Source organism: Cnephaeus nilssonii (genome assembly GCF_951640355.1).
Source record: "Cnephaeus nilssonii genome assembly, chromosome: 11".
In the NCBI taxonomy this organism is placed as follows: Eukaryota; Metazoa; Chordata; class Mammalia; order Chiroptera; family Vespertilionidae; genus Cnephaeus; species Cnephaeus nilssonii.
The window spans coordinates 54,322,519-54,345,488 of record NC_137082.1 but is presented as its reverse complement, the minus strand read 5'-3'; the positions used below and the strand labels follow the sequence as shown (position 1 = coordinate 54,345,488).

Here is a 22,970-nt window from a genome sequence, read left to right as displayed (position 1 = left end):
ACACTCGGAGACAGGGGAGGCAAGTGCAGCGGACACTTCTGGACTTTTTCCTAAGGGCACAGGAAGTCCGGGAACAATTTTAATTTTAAGCAAGGAAATGATTTGATGTAATTTGCATTAAAAAAAACAACAAACAAATAGCTGTACTTCAAAAGGATCAGAAGTGGAAGCAAAATAGAAAAAAAGGAAGGAAGGAAGGAAGGAAGGAAGGAAGGGAGGGAGGGAGGGAGGGAGGGAGGGAGGGAGGGAGGGAGGGAGGGAGGGAGGGAGGGAGGGAAAGAAAAAGAAAGACGGGGGCGGGGACCTGGTGAAAACGACGATTCACAAATCTTGGGGAGACAGAGAACATAGAGGTCTCTCTTTAAAAAAAAAAAAAAAAGGCCCTGCCCTGGCCGGGTGGCTCAATTGGTTGGAGTATCATCCCCTACACCGAGGTTGTGGGCTCAAAGTCCAGTTAGGGCACATACGGGAGACAACCGATCGATATTTCTCTCTCACATCGATGTTCCTCTTCTTTCCCTCTCTGAAAAATCAATAAAAAACATATCCTCGGGTGAAGATTAAAAAAACAAAGGTGGTCCTCACTCTTCCTGCTCTGGGAATTGCCCAGGCCCCTCTTTCCCGGCCTCCCAGCCCTGGCCTGGCTCAGATACCCACAGAGTTGCCTGCAGAGCTCCGGGCCACCTGCCTGGAGAGGACCCCGGGTCACCTCCCACCGGGTGAACTGTCCAGGGACCCAAAGACACCGCCTGTTTGTTTGGAGTGAGGGTTCTGGCTGTTGTTCCTCACTTGGCAACAGGGACCTTCCTGCATCAGGCAGGACAGATTCTGTGCTCTTCAATAAAACTGCAAACAGACTATACTGGTTCCAAAATACACAAGAACGAAATGCCTGGTGTTTACACAAAAGCGAGTCGCCATATCCTCTGGACATGATGTCAAGAGCAAACCCACTCCAACCATACAGGTCTGCACGGTTCTCAAATCTGGGCAGGCGTCGGCCACCTAGATGCCCACGTTCTGGAATTGGCAGCTCAAGAATTGGCATTTTTACAAGTTCCCAGGAGAAGCTGATGCTGCTGGGACCGCACACATAAAACCACTGGTTTTAAGGGAATTAGTCTCCAGACGTCAACTTCCACAGATCTCGGAGAACCGGTCTCCTAAGGCATTTCCCTTTAAAAAAGCAAAAGAAAACAAACTCCTCACCCATCCTGCACTGCCCCAGGAATAAGAAAACTTCAAGGCACACAGCTGTGGGACAACCCAAAGCACTGGTTTGGGAAAAGCTGTCTTCAATGGCTGCGTTAGGGAACAAAGGCTCTGAACTCAGCAGGGCCTGGCAGGGGCCAGGGAGGGCTGGGGCCGGTGCCCAGAGCACAGCAGACCTAAAGCCCCCACATTACTTACAGATAAGCATTACTTTTCTTCTCAATATTTACTAGCATTCTAAGAATACACCATTGGCTGGCCCACACACGGGCTATAAAACTTTCTAAGACAAGAGATCAAGGCTACAACATAGGTTTAATGTGATTTTTTTCAGATTTGGTTAGCCAATCACATCACACATGCTTACTTCAATATCAACCATCATTTCCCATCCCATATATCTAATATACTAGAGGCCCTATGCACAGAATTCGTGCAAGGGGCTCGGCCCTCGGCCCCAGCTGCCTCACGCCCCACCCCCTGCCCATTGGTCATTCCGGAAGGTCGTTCCACAGTTTGGTCTAATTAGCATATTAGCTCTTTATTTATATAGGATGCTAATTTCCTGAGCAATTAGTTTTTGATCAGTATACACCATCTTCACCATTCTTTTATTTCATTTTTTTTCACTAAGTATATAAAATGATTTTTAATCATGTCTAATAAGACTAGTAAGAGTATTTCTGACTCCTATAAATAAATATTAGTTGACTATTCCCCCAAAGTGGGCATAACATGCTCATTTTCACTTAGGGACTCAAGCCCGCCCTCATTCCTCTCACGCCTCCTAGACTTGTGCCCCATCCTGCAATTTAAGTAATGAGAAACAGCAGCCATTAAATAACTTATTCTGCAATGTTTTAGTCTAACTGCATTTGGCACTTGATCTAAGATGCACCTCAATTTGTTTCTCAGTTCTTTTAATAATTTTCCTCAAAATATGCTTTAATATGTTAAGGTTTTATTTTTCAGTATCAGGTAACATACAATATTACATTAGTTTCAGGTGTAGAACAGCGTGGTTAGACAATCATACACTTTAAAAAGTGATCCCCTAGATAAGTCTACTGCTCACCTGGCACCATACATAGTTATTACAATACTAGAGGCCCGGTGCATGAAATTCATGCACAGGGTGGGGGTGTCCCTCAGCCCGGCCTGCATCCTCTCCAATCCAGGACCACTGGCTCCTAACTGCTCCCCTGCCTACCTGCCTGATCACCCCTAACCACCTCTGCCTGTCTGCCTGATTGCCCCTAACTGCTCCACTGCCTTCCTTATTGCTCCTAACCACATCTGCCTGCCTGCCTGATCGCCCCTAACTGCTCCCTGCTGGCCTGATCACCCCTAACCGCCTCTGCCTCGGCCCCTGTACCCAGGACCCAGGCTTCCCTCTTCTGGCCGGCTACAGTCACCCAGGACACAGGCTTCCCTCCCTCTGGCTGGCCACAGGCACCTGGGACCCAGACTGGCTTCACCCAGGCTGGCCGCAGGCGCCCGGGACCAGGGGCAGCTTCGCCCGGGCCAGCCGCAGCCGCAGGCACCTGGGACCGGGGGCAGCTTTTCCCAGGCTGGTCGCAGCCGCAGGTGTCCAGGACCAGGGGCAGCTTCACCCACGCCAGCCACAGGCACCCGGGACCCCAGCGGCTTCATCTGGGCCTGGCTTTGTCAGGAAGGACATCCAGAAGGTTGTCCGGAAGACATCCAGTCTAATCAGCATATTACCCTTTTATTAGTATAGATCACTGACTCTCTTCCTTATGCTGTACATTATACCCCCATGACTATTTTGTAACTGCCAACTTGTATTTAATTCCTTCACCTTTTTCACTTAGTCCCCCTCCTATTTGGCAACTGTCAAAATGGTCTTTGTGTCTATGAGTTTGTTTCTGTTTTATTTTGTTTTTTTAGATTCCACTTATAAGTGAAATCACATGGTATATGTCTTTCTCTGTCTGACCTATTTCACTAAGCATAATATTCTCTAGGTCCAATCATGTTGTCACAAATGGTAAGATTACATTCTTTCTTATGGCCTTGTAATATTCCATTATATATATACTAGTAGCCCTGCGCACAAATCCATGTGCCAGTAGCTCTCTGTGGGGCCTGGTCGCTCTGTGCCCACTGCCCAGAGGCTCTCCACGGCCCAGAGGCCCATCCGCGGCTGGGCGCGGCGATGAAGCAAGCATTCCGCCAGGCCATTCACGCTGCCCGCTCTCAGCGCTGACCCCTGGGACTGGGGGACTCGGCAGGGCTGAGAGGACTGGGCACCACCATCTTGTAGCTATGGGTGCCACCATCTTTGTGATGGAGTGATGGTTAATTTGCATAATACCCTTTTACTAGATAGGATACCACTGCTTTTTTATTCTTTCATCTATTGATAGAGACTTATATTGCTTCCATATCTTGATTATTGTATATTAAATGTTGTTCTTTTTAGTCTGTTTTAAAGCCTATTTTGTCCGATATAAAAGTATTGCTACCCTATCTTTTTTTATGTCTACATTTGCATAAAATGTATTCTCCATCCCTTTACTTTCAGTCTCTGTGTGTCTTTAGATCTAAAGTGGGTTTCTTATAGACAGCACATGTAAGGGTCTTGTTTTCATATCCATTCAGTCACCCTATGTCTTTTTATTTATTTATTTATTATTGATTTCAGAGAGGAAGGGAGAGGGAGAGAGAGTTAGAAACATCAATGATGACAGAGAATCATTGATTGGCTGCCTCCTGCACGCCCCCTACTTGGGATCAAGCCCGCAACCTGAGCATGTGCCCTGACCAGAAATCAAACTGGCAACCTCTTGGTTCATAGGTCAACACTCAACCTCTGAGCCACCCTGGCTGGGCAATCCAATATATTCTTCATGCCAGTTACTGTATTCTTCATTTCTAACTGGTTCTTTTTTATGGTTTCTATCTCTCTGTGTAAGTTCTCACTGAGTTCACTTATTCTTCCTGTAAATTCATTGAGCACCCTTATAATCAGTGTTTTGAACTCTGCATCTGATAGATTGCTTGCCTCCATTTCATTTAGTTCATTTTCTGGAATTTTATCCTGTTCTTTCGTTTGGGACAGGTTTCTTTTCCCCTCATTTTGGTTGTTTCCCTGTGTTTGTGATCTGCTACATCTCCTGGTCTTGGCAGGGTGGCCTTAGGTAGCAGGTGTCCTGTAGGGCCTGAAGACTATTAGGGTCAAACCAAAAGGACTCAGGAACTAGCTTGAGTAATCTCCCAAGAGCCAAAGATGGGATTATTTGTGTATTTGATCACCAATATGGATCATAATTGTTATGGGTTTAAACACATCCAGTATGTATCAATACATTTGTTTATAATAAACAAAAATTTATTTTTCACTCTTTGGATGATGCCATGGAAACCAACCCATTATTTTGAAAACCAGTAAAAAATAAAAAATCAAGCACTCTTTCATTCGTTATCAGGAAATTCACAGAGGTACTCCTTATTTCCCAGAGCTTGCAGACAAATAAACTGTCATTCTATTATTATTTTAATAATATTTATTGTATTTCATAGCTGAACCCAACTATTTTTCCTACAACAGAATAGTAAAAGCGGGGGGTGGGGGGGGCGGTTATCTCATAAAATTAAAAAACATCATCTCAAAGACAAAGAAGGCCAGTAAGTAAAAGTGAATCAACTTGTAAATGTGATTCATTTATATTCCCCTTAAAAATATTAAATAAGTAATAATAATATGATCATTATACTGCAATTAGAAAATAAACAGTCTGTCTACCTACCTACCTACCCACTTATCTCATTTCCTGTTGTAGTTAAGAAGGGGAGGCTCCTGCAAGTGCTATTGGAGTAAATAATACCAGTTGCTACAAAAGGCATGTGCTACCCAGTAAACTCCGTTACTGATAAGCTTCTTTGTCAAAGAGCAAGACCCTTCTCCTTGGTCAAGAAGCAAGGAGACAAAGGGGGTAGAAACCCAAGGGGGCTAAGAGCTTGGGAAGAGCAGAGTATTTGCTGTTTTAAGACATCAACTCAAAGCACCTCTGGAACAGTGGAGTAATAATCTGCAAAACTCCACTCCTAAGAGCCATCAGAACACTGGCGAAAAGGGTCAAAATAAAATTTTTAAATATATTTTATTGATTTTTTTTTTTTAGAGAGAGAGGAAGGGAGAAGGATAGAGAGTTAGAAACATCGATGAGAGAGAAACATCGATCAGCTGCCTCCTGCACACCTCCTACTGGGGATGTGCCCGCAACCAAGGTACATGCCCTTGACCGGAATCGAACCTGGGACCCTTGAGTCCGCAGGCCGACGCTCTATCCACTGAGCCAAACCGGTTAGGGTCAAAATAAATTTTTTGAGAATTGTGGAGTTTAACAAAGGCTTTCAACAATCCAAGGAGGGTTTATTCTGAATCTCAGAGCAGCAAGCTGTGTGGTTTTAACTTCCTATCTCCCTCTCTGCAGCTTTGAAAACCAGCAGCCTAACAGCCTGAGAGGGACACAACCGGTTTGCTGCTCACTCAAAACCCCTCACCCACGGAACTGTCACTACTAGACCGCCCTGGAGAGCCCTACTCACAGGGGAAAACCCCTCTCCTCGGGGCATTTGTTAAAACTATCAGCAGCAATTGTTTAATGATTAAAGATTATATGATAAAAGTTGTATTTTAAATGAAATTTTTACAACATGCTCGAAATTGTATACTTTGTAACTATATTTACTAGTAATATGAGAAAATTAGATCCAACTTCCAAATACATTATAATCTGTATAGAGGTAATTCTCAAAATTCTTTTAGTGAGGTTTTGATGTTTGAAGACTTTAGGGTATAGAAATCACTGTGAAAGTACCTGCGGTAAGGTGCCAGCTGAAGCAAACAAGAACTGGACAAACACAATAAAAAGGAATGCTGGGGATTCACACCTCTTAGGACGACAACTATAACATACACGCGCGCGCGCACACACACACACACACACACACACAACCAAAAAGCAAGTGTTGGTGGGATATGGAGAAATTAGAAGCCTTCTGCACTGTTGATGGCACTGTAAAATGGTACATCCACTGTAGAACATACTATGGAGGTTCCTCAAAAAATTAAAAAGAGAATTATCCTTTGACACGGCAATTTCACTTCTGAGTATACATCCAGGAAAACTGAAGGTAGGGTCTCAAAAAAGACATTTGTACAACCATGTAGCTTAATTATCCACAAGAGCTAAAATGTAGATGCAACTCAACTGTCCATCTACAGATGAATGGACAAGCAAAGTGTGGTCCATCCATGCAATGGAATATTATTCAGCCTTAAAAGGAAGGAGATTCGGGCTTATGCTACAACTTTATGATTCCACTTATATTTGATGTACTTCATGAGTAGTCAAAATCACAGAGACAGAGAGTGGAATGGTGGCTGCCAGGGGCTGGGAGGAGGGGGAATGGGAAACTGTTGCTTCATGGGTATCGAGTTTCAGCTGATAAGACGGAAAGAGTGTGGAGACAGATGGCGGTGATGGCTGCACAACAATGCAAACGTATTTAACAACACTGAACTGTACATTTAAAAATAGTTAAGATGGTAACTTTTGTTATGTGTACTTTACTGTAATAATAAAAAAAAAAGAGCGAAAAAGATATGCTGGGCAATGAGATGTCCACGGGCAGCTTTGAAAAGCTCTGATATATTCTTGGAGATCTGGAAGGCCACCCACATGTACAGGGCCGTGTGTAGGTCAGGAAAGTCCTGAAAAGCCTGTAATCCCTCACATCTGGCTGACCTTGGGATTCTGTACAATCAGGAAGTGGAGGCTGGAGGTGTGAAGTGCCGGAGGGTTGGAGATGTGCTCCAGCACGTACCCAGAGCCCCTGCGCACAGGCAGAAAGGCTGGCTGCCCAAATCACGTAAGGACCTCTCTGTCCAGTCATCAGCTGAACCGAGCTGACCAAGCAGAGACATCAGTGGTCCCACTCCCCACGGTGATTACAAATTCAATCCAACCATATTAAAATCTTACCTGCTTTTTTGCAGATATTGACAACCTGTTCCTAAAATGTATATATAAATGCAAAGGGACCCCAGAAATCCAAAAGATTCTGGAAGGACAGAGTTGGAGGACTCACACTTTTCAATTTCAGAACTTACAGTGTAGGGCTGGCATAAGAATAGACATACAATCAATAGAATAGGATTGGGAGTCCAGAAAAGAACCACCTTACATTTGCGATCCATTGACTTTTGATAAGAATGCCAGGAAAATTCAACGGTGGAAAAGAACAGTCTTTTCAACAGATGGTGCTGGCTTGATACCCACATGCAAACAATGAGGTTGGATGCCTTATTCATATCATAAGCAAAAATGAACTCAGATTGGATACAGACCTAATGTGAGAATTGAATGTATAAAACTTTTAGAAGACATAGGATGAAACTTTCATTACTTGGGTTAGGCAATGATTCTTTGATAGGATTCTTTGACAATGCGTTGGGAAGAATGGAGGAATCTGAACTCTCAGACGCAGCTGGTTCCTAAAACAGTGGGGCTGCTTTGAAAATCAGTTCCGCAGCTCCAAAAAATATTGTACATAGGGCCCAGAAATCTCACTCCTAGGTGTACACCCAAGAGTAAGGAACACATATGTCCACACAAAAACTGCACATGAATGTTCACAGCAGCGTTATTTACAAAAGCCAAGAGTGGAAACAACCCAGACGCCCATCACTGACGTTGGATAAACAAAACGTCGTCTATCCTTTCCTGTTTTTTAATCCTCACACAAGGATATGCTTTTTAAATTGATTTGAGAGAGAGAGAGAAAGAGAAATATCAATGTGAGAGAGAAACATCGATCGGTTGCCTCTTTTACATGCCCTGACCAGGGATCAAACCTGCAACCGAGGTATGTGGCCTGACCGGGAATCGAACCTGAGACCTTTTGGTGTATGGGACGATGCTCCAAACAAATGAGCCTCCTGGCCAGGGCTGGTCTATCCTTATAACTGCATATTATTTGGCCACAAAAAGAAATGAAAGTACTGACATACACTAAGGGAAAGACATTACGTTGAGTGAAAGATGCCAGACACAAAGACCACATGTTGTGTGATTCCATTTATACTGAATGCACAGACTAGGCAAATGCATAGAGAGAAAGTAGACCGGGGATTGGGGGTTGGGAGGAATTGAGAATAACTGCTAATGGGTATGGGGTGAAGAAATGTTCTAAACTTAGACAGTGGTCATGACTGCACAACTCTAAATGTACTAAAAACTACCTGATTTATACTTTAAAGGCGTGGTTTTTATTTCATGTGAATTATAGCTGCTAGAGCTATTTTTAAAATATTACACCTTAAAGAATAATTTTTCAAAAAACAGCCAGTTGAAGGCTGACTGGAGGCCACACGTCCAGAAACACGGAAACCACAGAAGGTCTGCTTTCTCCGGACAGACGGGAACCCCAACGGGCCAGGGGTCCAACCACCTGCTGTCAGCGCTCATCGGTTCGGAAGAGGAAGACCTAAGAACTGGGGGGAGGCCCCAGTGATTACCGGGCCCTGCAGGGGAGAAGCAAGAGATGATACTCGTCCAAGCTGGTAGGGCCAGCTTTTCCAGTTCGAATGGGTCCCACAAAGTTGAACTGGGAAGGAGGACGGAGGGCAGGATAGAACTTGCCACCTCTCACACGCCCCTCTCCACCCTGGCCACAAACTGCAGAAGGCCCTCCGTCTCTCCTCTCCGATTCAGGAGCTAAAACTTTGTATGAATGATATTTCTGGAGTCACCAGGCTCTGACAATATAAATCTGTTTTCATCATTCAATGTCATGTGACCCCCCCAAAGATAATCCATTACCACGAGCATTCCTTTTCTTTCCAGGTTAAAAGTATTAAGTTTCCCTTTTCTTGATGCCTAAGGAGGTCTCCCCACACTTACCCACATGTTTAAACAACTCAACTGTGTGTACAAACAAGCTGAACTCCGAGCAGGAGAGGCGTGCTTGGTGGGCGCCTCAAGTCTGGCCGGCTGTCCCCATTCCCACAGTCACAGCCACAAGCTCCCCACCTTCCCGCCTCTACTCCGAGGGGTCCTGTGGAGGAGGCAGCTCGGACTCACAGGTGCTCTGCACCTGAGAAAGGTTAAGTCACCTGGCCCTTGGTGTGTAAGGTGCCCACGGGGCACGATGGGGTGTCGTCAAACTCACCAGGCAAGGCCACAGGAGCCGGGCTATTAAGGAAGTCGTTACCAGTTAAAATCTGCTTAGTAAGTAGGTCACTGTAAGACACCTCCCCAACCCCAAGCGGCCACAAATGTTTAATCACCGCATGAGCGAGGGCAGGGAAGGACCACAGCTCACAACCAGAGGGGCCCGGGAGAGCAGGGTCTCGTGTTGCAGCCTAGCTCACACCCTGTATACAGCAGGCACTCGAATCTTCATTCAATTCATAAATTAAACTTCTGTTAACCATTTTTAAATAAAACTCTAGAATTTCAATTAAGTTAACACTGACTGACAATCACTAAACAGGAAGCCAGCCCTGGCCAGCGTGCTCGATGGTTAGAGCATCAGCCCATGCACGGAAGGGTCGCAGGTTTGATTCCCAGTCGAGGGCACCTACCTGGGTTACAGTTTGCTCCCCATCCCCATCGGGGCAAGATCTGGAGGCAGCCAATCAATGTGTCTCTCTCACATCAATGCTCTCTCTCTCTCTCTCTCTCTCTCTCAATCTCTCTCCTTCTCTCTCTCTCCCCCACTCCCCCCTCCTTTCCACTCTCTAATGGAAAAAATATCCTCTGGCGAGGATTAACAATAACAACAACAACAACACACAGGAAGTCAGATGTGAGCATGGAGTCGGGCTGGGTGCCTGCCTGCACCAGCCTCGCCCGGTGTGCCTGCCACAGCCCATCCACCTGAGGCAGATGACACGTGTCCTCAGGAAGGTGAAGATGTTTTCACAGGGGCAACCCAGAAGGCACAGGGGCAACCCAGAAGGCACAGGGGCAACTCAGAAGGCATGCTGGAATGTTTGCAAATGGGATGAGCGACCTGGGGGTCTCTGAGCGAGTAAAACACTCTCTGCAGGAAGCCAGCAGGGCACTGGCTTTGAGTTTATTTCAGACGTCAAAGCTCAACATGAAATGCCAATTTGAAAGGTACACAGTCTTGTGTGCTCGCAGCTATGCCCAGCGCTCCCTGAAGGTACTGGGTGTTTTCTTTTAAAAAAAGGCTTTGCTTCCAAATGACTTTCCCCAGAAGGAGGTGCAGCCATCATTTTCCTTCTCTGCTCCCTTTCACAAGAGTGACCCCAAGTACCCCAAACCACCAGCACACTTCTACTAAAGTGTCATTTTAAGTGACGTGTCTTTTGATTGAACTCCCTTCTCCAAACTGCCAATAGGAACTTAAAAAATATATGTGTGTGTGTGTGTGTGTCTGTGTGTGTGTGTGTATATATATATATATATATATATATATAATTGATTTCAGAGAGGAAGGGAGAGAGAGAAACATCAATCATGAGAGAGAATCATTAACTGGAGGGTTGAGCCCGCAACCCGGGCATGTGTCCTGACCAGGAATCGAACTGTGACCTCCTAGTTCAGTGGTCGGCAAACCGCGGCTCGCGAGCCACATGCAGCTCTTTGGCCCCTTGAGTGTTCTAACGCCACTTCTTCAAAATAGACTCGCCCAGGCCGAAAACCGACTTCTGCGCACGGGCCACGAAGTTTCAATCGCACTGTACGTGCGCGCCTGCACGTCGTATTTTGTGGAAGAGCCACACTCAAGGGGCCAAAGAGCCGCATGTGGCTCGCGAGCCGCGGTTTGCCGACCACTGTCCTAGTTCATAGGTCTACGCTCAACCAGCGAGCCACAACTGCCAGGCAGCCAATGGAACTTATTAAACAGACACTATCCTGCCCTGGGATTTTCAGTCATAAATTTCTTTTTAAATGTGATCCTGTTTCATCCCCCCACAGACCTCAGTAATAGTAGGCGCTCAAAATGCATTCAGAGAATGAACCATGAGTGTGAGGTGTGGGCTGGCAATCATCCTCAGACTTTATGAAATAGCTCTAAGCTCCAGGTACTGTCTGTCCTACACACTGGGGTACGCAGTGAACAAAACAGAAAAAAACGCCTGTCCTCACGAAACTGCCATCCCAGTAGGGAAGAGAGACAGTAAAAGTAATGAATACCTAAATCATACAGTGTGTGAGGTGATCGTGCCAGAGGGAAAAAGGAAAGAACACCAAGGAGAAGGGAGGGACCACATCGACTACATGGTCCGCTGGGGGCAATGTGGGGTCAAGGCCATCCCGGCTCCGGGACCTGGGTCCCGTCCACTTGGCCTGCACTGGCGCTGCTCTGGGCCTGGGGATGAGCCCTAGGCCTCTCTGGACGCCTGTTCCCCACGTGTGGGACGGAGCTGTGGGGCCTCAGGAAGCCACACACAGCGGTCGGGGATGCGACCTCTCTGGTCTTGATGCAATCACGGCCCTAGGTCCTGGACACGAGACCTTCCTGTTCCAATATCCCCAGAGTGGTCCTTGCCAGAGGTCCCTCGGTCATTTCCTATTGTCAGAGGCTGTGTTCATCTGGGACACAAGATACTCCTGGGGGGCACCCGGGGGCTACAGTACCCTTCACAGGACATCCTCTGATATCTGTCCTACAACGCAGACCTGAAATGTGCAAACAGGTGACCCTGGGGTCCCCGCAGCTCTGAGCGCCTTGCTGCTGGGAGGACAGACAAGGCCCCACCCATCGAGGCCCGCCCCACCCGACGGACTGCACCCAGCTGGGCCCCACCCTCCCACCCCCCTCCCTGCTGAGGCCCCAGCCCCTCCTGTCAGGTGAGAGCAATGGCAGGTCATCAGAAACACAGACAGATGAGGATGGAAAATGTTCATCAAAATATTTACAATAGTGAAAAACGGAAGCTGTAAATGCCCATCAAACAGAGGAAGCACATGCCCAGGGATAAAATGAAGAAGCCAACAGAGGGCTGTTTCAGGGTTAATGACTCAGGAAGCCTTTACGATACGGAAACTCAAGGAAAACACAACTGAATGTGATCCCAATGAGGTAAAAAAATAAAAATCACAGAACAAGCAGCAGGGCCTGGCCCAGAGAGGGAATTCTCGGAGCCAGGAGCGGGAGCCCTGCACACCTGGCCCACCGACCCCAGCCATGAGCCAGGGTCTCTGGAGCTGGGCCCAGGCTCCCAGGTACCAAAACCCAGCTCCTGCCCTGCCTGGCGTGGCTCAGTTGGTTGGATTGTGGTCCTATGCACCAAAGGGTCACAGGTTCGATTCCTGGTCGGGGCACATGTGGGGGTTACAGAGATGTTTCTCTCTCCCGCTTCTTCTCTCTGTAAAAATCAATAAAAACATTACCCAAGTCACACAGGCTCCTGTGGTATGTCTTCAGATGAGATGTGTGGAAATGTATTGGAATAAAAGAAGTTCATAAATATGCATTGAAAAAAATCAATGAAAACATATCCTTTGTGAGGATTAATAAAGAATAATAATCCTATATAATAAAAGGCTAATATGCAAATCAACGGATTGGCGGAAAAACCGGTTGCTATGACGTGCACTACCACCAGGGGGCAGATGCTCAACGCAGGAGCTGCCCCTTGGTGGTCAGTGTGCTCCCACAGGGGAAGCGCTGCTCAGCCAGAAGCCGCAGCAGCATTAAGGATGTCCAGCAGTCGAACATCCCCCGAGTGCTCCTGGACTGTGAGAGGGCACAGGCCGGGCTGACTCCCCTCCCCCCTGAGTGCACGAATTTCGTGCACCAGGCCTCTAGTAATAAAATAAAACCCCAGGTCCTGCTCCTCATGGTGCAGCAGCAGCAGCACCTGGGCCTGCTGAGAGGCACGGTCTGCATTCCACCAAGACTCCCAGGGTGCACACTGGCCTGAAGAGCAGGGTTGGCAACGTCCAGTAAGCATCCTGCTAGTCACCACTATGGGCTGGTTCACTCAACAAAGTTTTACTGAATGCCAGATGGGGCCGGGCTCTGAGCTCCTGTGAGTGTCTTCATGGGCTGGTGGTTTGTTTGGCAGCCAGATGATGCACAGTCATCACACGTGCAAATGTGCAATTACACACTAAGAAATACAAATGAAGACACCGTAGGACGCAGGCCTGGATTTAAAGAGCAGAGCGAGCACAGGGGCACGACCCACAGCACCGCCCGCAGGAGACAAGCCAGGAACCAGGAGTGCAGTGCAGGAGGTGGTTCTGTGGCTGGTATCTCTGACGTCCCCCCTCTTCATCAAGGTGGGTCCTGGAGTCACAATCAACACAACATTCAGAGGAAGAGGACCCTCGGTCTCATTGTCGGGGTTTGGGGGTTTGAGGTCACACGCCCCGCTCTGAACCAATCACTGCATGGGAGTGGGGCTCCCTAAGACCATCAGAACCCCCCTAAGAGCAGGATCGGGGCTTCTGTCAGGAAGGGGGCTGGACCCAATCACAAAAGGAGCATGCATCTGCAGGGTCCATGCAAGCATCTCGGGGCCGCTTTTGGGACAAGGCCAGGAGCTGGTGTGCACATGCACACCCTACAGAAAAGGCAGAAAGGCCTCCCTGTGGGGAACGGTCACCAAGCACAGCCGGCACCTGACAAGGCCTCTGAGTCTGTTGGAGCGTGGGGCCTTGCCATGGCACGGCTTCCTGGGCTGGCACGTCGGGACAGTTTAAAATCGGGCCACAGGCCTGTGAGTCAGGCTGGGTGGAGCTGAGAGAGCGCCTGGCCCCTTCCTGTGCCCAGTCCACCCACCGCGATCCGGAGCGATGACGGGGCTGCCGTGGGCACCTGCAGAACTGCCCCGACAAGCCCGCGTCCTGCACTAGGCTGCCCGGGGCTGCTGAGGCCTGAGGACCCACTGCGTGGTGGTCACCTCTGCGGGCACACGTGTCACCTGCACCCGCGGACCCAGCACTGCTCTGCAGGCACGGGGCAGGGCAGAAGGGGGAGGACACAGGTTCGAGAACGTGGTCTTTGGCCTCTGCCCAGCAGGGGTTTCTAGTTTGGGGAGAAGACGTGGCCAAGCTTTGCGTGCAGGCTCTTCAATCCTAACTCCTACAAGAGGTGTCACTGCTCCCACTCACAGACAGCAGCCCGGGACCTGGAAGGACGCAGGAAGCTGCTCACAGTCACAAGCCAGCCAACAAAGAAATCGAGCCTAAGACAGGGAATTTAGAGCCTCAATGGCAGGGCGAGGATTCCACATGGAAGGTCAGGCAGGAACAGGGACGCCCCATGTGGGAAGGGATTCCCCGGTGGGACAGGACAGCTGACAGTGTGGACAAGGAGGGGCTGCTCTAGGAGCTGGGGTGCAGGTATGGGGAGACCCTGGTGCTGTGAGACGTGAGCTGCAGACGGGCCTACTCATGGCTGCCACCTCCATGGGACATTCCTGAAGTGTAAACCCACAGGCAGAGGAGCCTGGACCCTGGGCTGTTCAGGGAAGCAGGGTCACACCGCAGTGTGAGCTCACGATGGATGGGCACAGGTTGAGGAGGGATGCGGTCTGGTTGGGGGTGTCTTATCAACACAGACAGTAGGGCAGAGTCGTTCAGAGCAAGGCCCGGGATCGACACACCAGGTTCAAATTCCTGACTCACCTTTACTGGCTGCGTGACTCTGGGCCATTGCAACCTCTCTGACTGAATTTCCTTCTTTGTAAAAAAGGGACAAAAGCACATTCCTAATAGGGTTGTTGTCGGAATCAAATGCAAGTGTGCGTGCCAAGAGATCCAGCAAATGGCAACTGCTCACCAGTGGCTACGACCAGCCCGTCCATAGACCGCCCCCCTACTCCTGGCCAACAGAGCTCGTGGGGTGAGGGCGCACACTGCCTCCTGGAGCAGACCTTCCACGGGCACACACGGGCCGCCCTCTGAGATCCACACTTGCAAACACAGTAAGGATGCCTCCTGCACGTGCAGCTCCGTAACAGATCCTCAAGCGCGTCGTGGGCACCCCCTTTCCTCAGGTGAGGCGCCTCCTCATTGCCGACTGAAGCCTGTACCTCCCCTCGCGGGCAGGCATTTACTCCTCAGGGCCATTTTTCAAAACGAAACCACCTTTTCCTAATTCCATAAGAGAAAAGTTGTGCTCACCATGGAGACGCAGAGCCCAGCAGGCGCTGCCCGCCCCCACCGTGAACTTCCAGGGGCCTCTGCTAAGTGACATGTCCAGGTGTGCTAGGGCCCTGGGAAGTCACGGATGACACTCTGGCGACAGCTGCAGAGAGCCTATGCAGCAGGACAGGAGGAGGTGAGACAGGCAGCCAGGGTCCCCCTGCAGCCACCCGCCCCCCCTCCCCCCCACACACACACACACACAGGCTGTGCACGGCCAGAGCTCACAGGAGTTCACAGAAAGCAGCCCAGCCCCGAGCTGGTGGCCAGGACACGTGGGGAGGGAGGTGTCGGAACACGTGCCGTGACTTCAGAGCACGTCGGAGCAGGTAGGTGTTGTCTGTTTCCCAGGAGGTGGAGTCCGGGGGTAGGGGAACTGGGTGGGAGCCGGTGTGGCAGCTGAGGGTTTGAGACCTGGTTCTGCCACTTACAGCTGGGACTTCGGGTGGCTGGGTGAGTGAACAGCCAGGGCAAGCCCCCGGGGCCTCCTCTCTGCAGCCCAAGTGTAAGGTGTCATGAGCATCAGGAAAACAGCAGTGCCGTGTGCCCCCCGGCAGGAGGGCTGGCAAAAGCCCAGCACACACCTGATGCTCCAAGAAATGACACTTCACTGAAATTGACAAGGTCACACCCACCTGGGCTCTCCTCCACCTGCTGTGACCTGGAGGCAGCTGTTCCCACCAGGCTGGACGGGGCACAGGGCAGGGAGAGAGCCCAGAGGCCAGGTGCCCCCCAGAAACACACTTGAGTTGGAACTGCAGGGCAGCCCCAACAGCCGGTCCACTCGCCAGGCCAGGTGCTGGGGCTCAGCCTGGCTGCGACTAGGGTCCATGACCGCTTGGGCCAAGAGGAGGCACCACTGCCCTGGCTGGCGTGGTTCAATGATTAGAGCATTGACCTGTGCACCAAGGTCACGTACCTGGATTGCGGGTTCACTCCCTGCCCTCAGTCGGGGGCATGTGGGAGGCAACCAATAGATGTGTCTCTCGCACATCGATGTTTCTCTCTCTCTCTCTCTCTCTCTCTCTCTCTTCCTCCCTCTTTCCTTCCCCCCTCCCTCCTTCCTATTTCCCTCCCTCCCTCTCTCTCTTCCACTCTCTCTGAAAAAGCAATGGACAGAATATCCTCAGGAGAGGATTAACAAAACAAAAAAAAAAGTAAAAAGAAAAGAAAAGAAGCCCGGCCGCCGTGGTTCAGTGGTTGAGCTTCAACCTATGAACCAGGAGGTCATGGTTCGATTTCCAGTCAGGGCACATGCCTGGGTTGTGGGCTCGATCCCTAGTGTGGGGCATGGGGAGGCAGCCGATCAATGATTCTCTCTCATCATTGATGTTTCTATCTCTCTCTCCCTCTCCCTTCCTCCCCAAAATCAATAAACATGTATTTTTAAAAAAAGAAGAAGAAGAAGAGGCACCACTGACAAGCAATGGGCCACATCCCTGGGAAAATGTTCCCAGCTCAGGAAGCGGGTGGACAGGACAGTGACTCTGAGCTCAAGGTGAGATGCGGAGTGGGGCTTCCTCAACACACTGTTTCTCACAAAAGCATTCCTTGATGTCTGGAATGTCTGTCGGGTGTCTGTCCAGACATACAGAGCTTCTACACCTTCGAGGTAACAGGAGGACGTTCCTGTTGGAGCTCTGCCTTCTTATGGCTGCACCTGTGCAGCTGCGGATGGGGCCACGGAGACCACAGGCCGGGGGCTGGGTGCCACCTCCTCCTCCATGTGGGGACCATCCTACCAGCAGAGAAGTTTGTTTTGTCCCATAGCAACACCCCGTTATTATTCCGGACCAGCGAGGGAAGTGAGGTCAGGACTTGTGGGTGGGGAGCCGATGGTCAGGCCCCCAAGCCACGGAAAACAGGATACTAGCATTACTTTAGTCTCCAATTCCCCAGGCACCGCTGACAAATGGCCCTCATGCTTCTCCCTTCCACAGCCCTAATCCAGGGACCTCAGGGCCCTTCCACAACAGCACATGTCCCCACAGGAGGCCACGTGCAGGGGACTTTCTAGACCGCACACCAGTACTCACGTCCTGTCTCAGACGCACAGGCCCAGAGGGCTCTGCGGGGAGGTCTGACTGCCGTGGAATCCAGCTTCTGACAAGCATTCTGATGTCAAATGGAAAATGAATGTACCCGCTCACTAGGCAGGACTTTCAGTGGGAGGGAGCAGAGAAACTCCTAGTCAGTCACACAGCACACATCAACCTCCTCAGGTGTGCACAGGGTCTCAGATCTCCACGGCCCACCACGCTGCAGGCCACTGGGGGTTCATTCCACCTGGGAAACTCTATGCGTGCGTGCGTGCGTGCGTGCGTGTGTGTGTGTGTGTGTGTGTGAATCCTCACCCTAGGATATTTTTTCCATTGATTTTTAGAGAGAATGGAAGGGAGGTAAGGAAGGGGGAGAGAGAGAGAGAAACATCGAATCATCGATGTGAGAGAGACACATTGGTTGCCTCCTGCACGCACCCTGACCGGGGCCGGGGGTCAAACCTGCTACCCTGGTACGTGCCCTTGACCTGGAATCAAACTTTCAACCCCTCAGTGTGCAGGCTAATGCTCTAACCACTGAGCACACCAGCCAGGGCAGGAACTCACACTTTTTGAAAGGAAGATTTTCCAGCATCATCAAAGAGCCTGTAGCCTTAGCTGTCCTGTGACCTGCCGAGGAGCACCAGCCCCGCCCGTGCTCACCTGTCCCACCTTCTCCCTTGATGCTCGGCCCACCAGCAGGGCTCACAGAAGCGGGTGTGGGCTAACGGAAATCCAGGAAAAGCAATGAGAGCAACAATTCGAACCACAGAATTAAACGAAGGACTTTGAGAGCACATGAGTGGTGGGAACCCTAAGCTCTAAGGCAAGGAATATCTCCCTGTGTCATTTTGATGTATTAATCAACAAATACTTAGTAAGCTGCAGCTCAAGGTCTTCGGGAACTCCCAAGTCCATAGACGTCTAAGGCAGCGCAGGCCAGGGTCCCCATCTACACACCTGAGTCGAGAACAGCACCCCAAGTTGTGGGTGAGGCTGGGCAGCTCTGAGCTCTGTGTCCTGTGAAGCCGGAGCACAGCGGCAGCGCAAGTGGCCACAGAACTGAAGAGGAGCTCGCACGCAGCCACCAGAGGAGTGCACGTGCGGCTCTCGGCACCAAACTGCAGGAAGAGCCGGGACCTCAACCCAGACTGATGCACAGAGGAATGCACGGCACCCCTGAAAAATACCATCTACTTCTCCTGCACAGCATGGACCGCACAGCATGGACGGGCCTACGGACACAGGAGTGCATCGTGACATCGAGTCCTTGGTGACAGAGATCCTGGTGGTGGTCACACGGGAGGGTGGTGCTGACTAGGCAGGCAGGAAGGAGCCTTCCTGGATGCTGGAATGTTCCACACCTTGACCTGAATAGTGGTCACCCAGGTGTACACACATGAAGTTGGGTCCAGCTGCATGCCTGAGATGAGTGCCCTTTGCTGTCACACCCACTGGACGTCACACAGGAGATCCAGTGTGGTAAGGCAGTCTGGAGCAGCTCCCGGGAAGGCTGAGCGTCCATGGGCAAGAGTAGGGAAGGGTGGGGTTGCTGGACTGTCAGCCATGGATCAGGAGATATGAAGAACCCCGCACCCAGCCCACCCCAATCTGTTCACTTGCCGACTGAACCTTCGCTGGCCTGTTAACTTTTAAGGTGGGGATACAGTCTGTCCTGGCTACCTCTGTACCCCAGCACCAGCCCCAGGTCTGGCACACAGCAGCTGTGAGTAAACAAATGAGTGGCTGGAGGACCCAGACTTCTAGGGACAGCTACTAAGCAGAGGACTTCCCTCGAGGCTGTGCAGCAAGAACCAGCTACAGAGAAGCAAGAAGAGCAGCAACTGTTCCCCCAAAAGCAAGAGACCTTCCTTCCCCAGCTCTAGACCCACACAGCCCAAGGGGTCTGTCTCCTACGCAGCACAAGCCGGGAACACCTGCACCTGGATTTCAGGGCTGCCTGAGGGAGAGGAGTCAGGACCCTCCCCCTCCCCCAGGGCCACAGACAGTTGGTGGTGAAGCACGTGACTCTCTGACCTTGGGCGCTTCCTGAGACTCCCTGGACATCAGCGTGGTTAGAATGGAGCTGAAAACAGAACCCATCCTGCAAGGCTGCGATGGAGATAAATCAGTGATCATTTGCAATCACTGTGTATTTTGAACAGTGTCTGACACGTAAGCACCTCTCTGTACTGGGGTGGGTGGTTAATAAGCTTGAAGAAATACTTGTGGACACAAACTACACAGAGGGCAGTGTCCAGACTGGGCCATCAGAGGCTGCCAATGCTCCGGGTTCACAGTGGAGCAGAAATCTGTGGCCAGAGCGTGGGCAGCCAGTAAACCTGACAACAGCCGGCTGAACAAGTGTGACACCTGACCCTCAGGACCCCTTACCCGCCCGCGTCGTGGGGCCGCTGCTGTCCTCACTCCTGGCTCCTTCCTTCCTCGTCTCGAAAAGCCCAGGAGGCCCGTCAGGGGAAAAGTCAGGAGGCCTCCCCTTTTTGCTGATTCCTAAGTGGTAGAGAGTCTGACACCTTGACCGGTTGCATCTTTCGACCCCTGACCCTCCTCCCTTCCCTGGAGTGGGGAGAATCCTCTGTCTGAAATGCCACGGGTCCCAGGCAAGGGCTTGAACCCGGGAAGATGCATAGGGCTTTCTACCGCTCCCAAGCTTGTCCCTGACACCATCACTGCCCACCCACTGACATGCCCACCTGGGTCCCTGAGGAGAGTCTCCTCTAGGTACAACGTCCCACATCAAGTCCCCAAACCTGTTTGAACGTGGCATGCACAGATACAGCAAAACCGGAACCTTATAAGGGTGTAGCTGACACACAGGTGAGTCAAACTGTGTCAGGCGGTTCTCAACGGGCCCTCGGAAGGCAAGGGCCCAGCACCCGTGGGGAGCCTGGCGGGGAGCCAGCGCAGCAGACGGAAGGGCGTGTCCCTGCAGGCCAGGCCAGGCACCCAGCACCCTCAGCCAGAGGCAAGATGTGGGGACCAGGGGACACACCAACTTACCACACTGTCACCGCAGCCCCCCTGGCACTGAATGGACAAATAGCTCCAAAGCCCCGTGAGAACAGGAAGAGTAACAGAAGAAAGGTGCAGGGAAGAAACAGACGTACAAACAGCCGACAGATATAAAAAGTTTCCGTTCACTAACACCTAAGACACAAATTAAAACCAAAGGGCAGTGTTCTAATCGGGAGAGGATAAGGAAACGGAGCTTTGGAGGGACGGAGAGGGACGGGTAGATATGAAAGAGGGCATATAACTTTCTATAAGAAAACTTAGCGCTAGGTACCCAAAGCCTTCACCCAGTAATTTCACTCCTAGGAATTTGTCCTCAAAAATAATGAGAGTTCTGAACTGCTTTAACAGAATCAGTATTCTTTATATACTTTATATGATATATTTATATAAAGATTTAAATAGAAAGATGTTATTCACAGCGTTTATTATAGGAGAAAGTTGGAAATACAATATTGGTTAAATTAATCAGTCTGTAGTCATTTTAAAAATATGTTTTCTAAAAATATTTATGACAGGAGAAAACATTTGCAACACACACCGTGAAGTTGGAGAGGGAAACACAGTCCTGATTCTGTAGAGCAAAGACGAATGCACACATTCTGGATATAAAGGGTCAGAAGGCCGTGCAGCAGCCCTAAGCCGTGGCTCATCTTTGGACCAGAAAATTAACCCGCCCGCCCACTCCCCACCCCTGCCTAATAAGGTTTCTAAGTCTATAATGACAAAGGTATTTGTTTAGAATCCAAAAAGGCCTCCAACATTAGTTAAACAAAGTGGTGAAAACTGCATTAAAGCCTCCCGTCGTGTTATTCTCCCCCAAACACAGCAGACACTGCCCTGTGCGTGTAAACACGGTCCTCCGCCCCTACTCTGAAAAGCACCCCTGTGCGAGCACTGTGACCAGGGCCCTGGGATGAGGGGAGCACGGAAGAGGGGTCAGAGGACAGAGGAGCCTGCCTGCTGGGTGGAAACGTGGGGCGGGCTTATAGGAGGGTCTTCAGGACAGAGAAGACTCAGAGACGGCATTTTGGGTGGGGCCAGGGAACATGGATGAGACCATTGTGGGACCCAAAACGGGGCTCCAACCAGAGGGTGGGGTGAGCGTGCAGCACCCTGCTGAGATAGGATAACCGGGTTCCTTCGCTTTCTCAGGCTTCAGTGAAAGGCACCGTTGAGAGTTCTCCATGGTACTGTGTGGCTTCCTATCTTCTCCTCAAATGACAACTCGTCACCAGTTGCTTTGTCCCCCTGCAGACTCTCCCAGCTCTGGCTTTCTTGCTACCCTCTGATGGGCCATGACTTGCTCCCCCAAATACCTGAAGGGCCCCTCCCTCCCAAGCAAGCGGAAAAACAGGGGCCCCACAGCCAGAACTGGGGAATCACAAGTATTAAGGCAGAAATGTTTGGGAAAGTGTAAGAGGCTACATGATGGGGGAGAGCCACCAGGTCAAGAAATACTGTCCCCAAAGCTCTGGGAATTGACCAGCTGTGACAGGTGGCTGACCTCAACTATTCTGAGTGGATCAGAGATGGTTTTTAGACCCAATATCCTGAAACGCAACAGAATCCTGATCTGCAGGCTTAACTCTTACGACTGTGGGTGCTGTGCAGTTTTCAAAGCGCTTTCTCGCGCATCGCCTCGTTGGGTCTGAGGAGGTAACAGAGCAGGCACCGTGCCCATTTCACAGATGAACAACTGAGGCTCAGAAAAGTTAAATGACTTGCATGAAAACTCACAGGGTAGTAGGTGTCAGAACCATCTGGATTTGGCTCCCCTGGCACCAGTTTCCTCACATACAAACCCAGGTGTTAAGGTGCGGCTGCATTTAGGTTAAATGAAGTCATCACTGCCCTAGCGGTTTGGCTCAGTGGACAGAGCGTCGGCCTGTGGACCAAAAGGTCCTGGGTTCGATTCCCATCAAGGGCATGCACCCCTGTTGCAGGTTCCTCCCTGGCCCACCCTGGTCAAGGCGCGCACAGGAGGCAGCAAATCAATGTGCTTCTCTCACATAAATGTTTCTCCCTGTCTTTCCCTCTCTCTTCCACTCTCTTTAAAATCAACAGAAAAATATCCTCGGTGAGGATTTAAAAAATAAAGACATCCCTGACATAAAGTTCTGCCTCCTGTACTCTGGCAGCAGAAGTAAAGGCTCCTGCAGACATGGACTCCATGAGAGCAAACATTGACTAAGAGGGTCGGTGGGAGGGTGGACGCAGAGGGAAGAGCCTCGTGGAGCCTCCGTACAAACAGCAAGGTGAGCCCATCCCCTGAAAGGGACGGGGGGCTGTAGGACCAGCCAGCCTCGCGGCGCCCACCTGGTGTGGTCCTCCCAGGAGTGCTCCCAAATTCAACCAAAACTCTGGCTCTGCCACTCACCTCCAGGGGAGCATTCACTGAACTTGAACTCAGGATCAGGATGCACCCCACTGGGCTGCTGCCAGCACCCCCACACCCCCAGTGCCCAAGGAGAGGCTAAGACAGACCCTTACTCTCCAACCCCCAGCAGCCTGCACGGACAGG

At 50.5% G+C, this 22,970-nt stretch overlaps 1 protein-coding gene across 1 annotated transcript in view; it reads right to left on the bottom strand.

Annotated features, from left to right (window-relative positions):
- Window positions 1–22,970, bottom strand: part of PARD6G (par-6 family cell polarity regulator gamma) — a 66,969-nt gene that overhangs the window by 42,008 nt on the left and 1,991 nt on the right. The gene's annotated exons all lie outside the window — the stretch shown is intronic.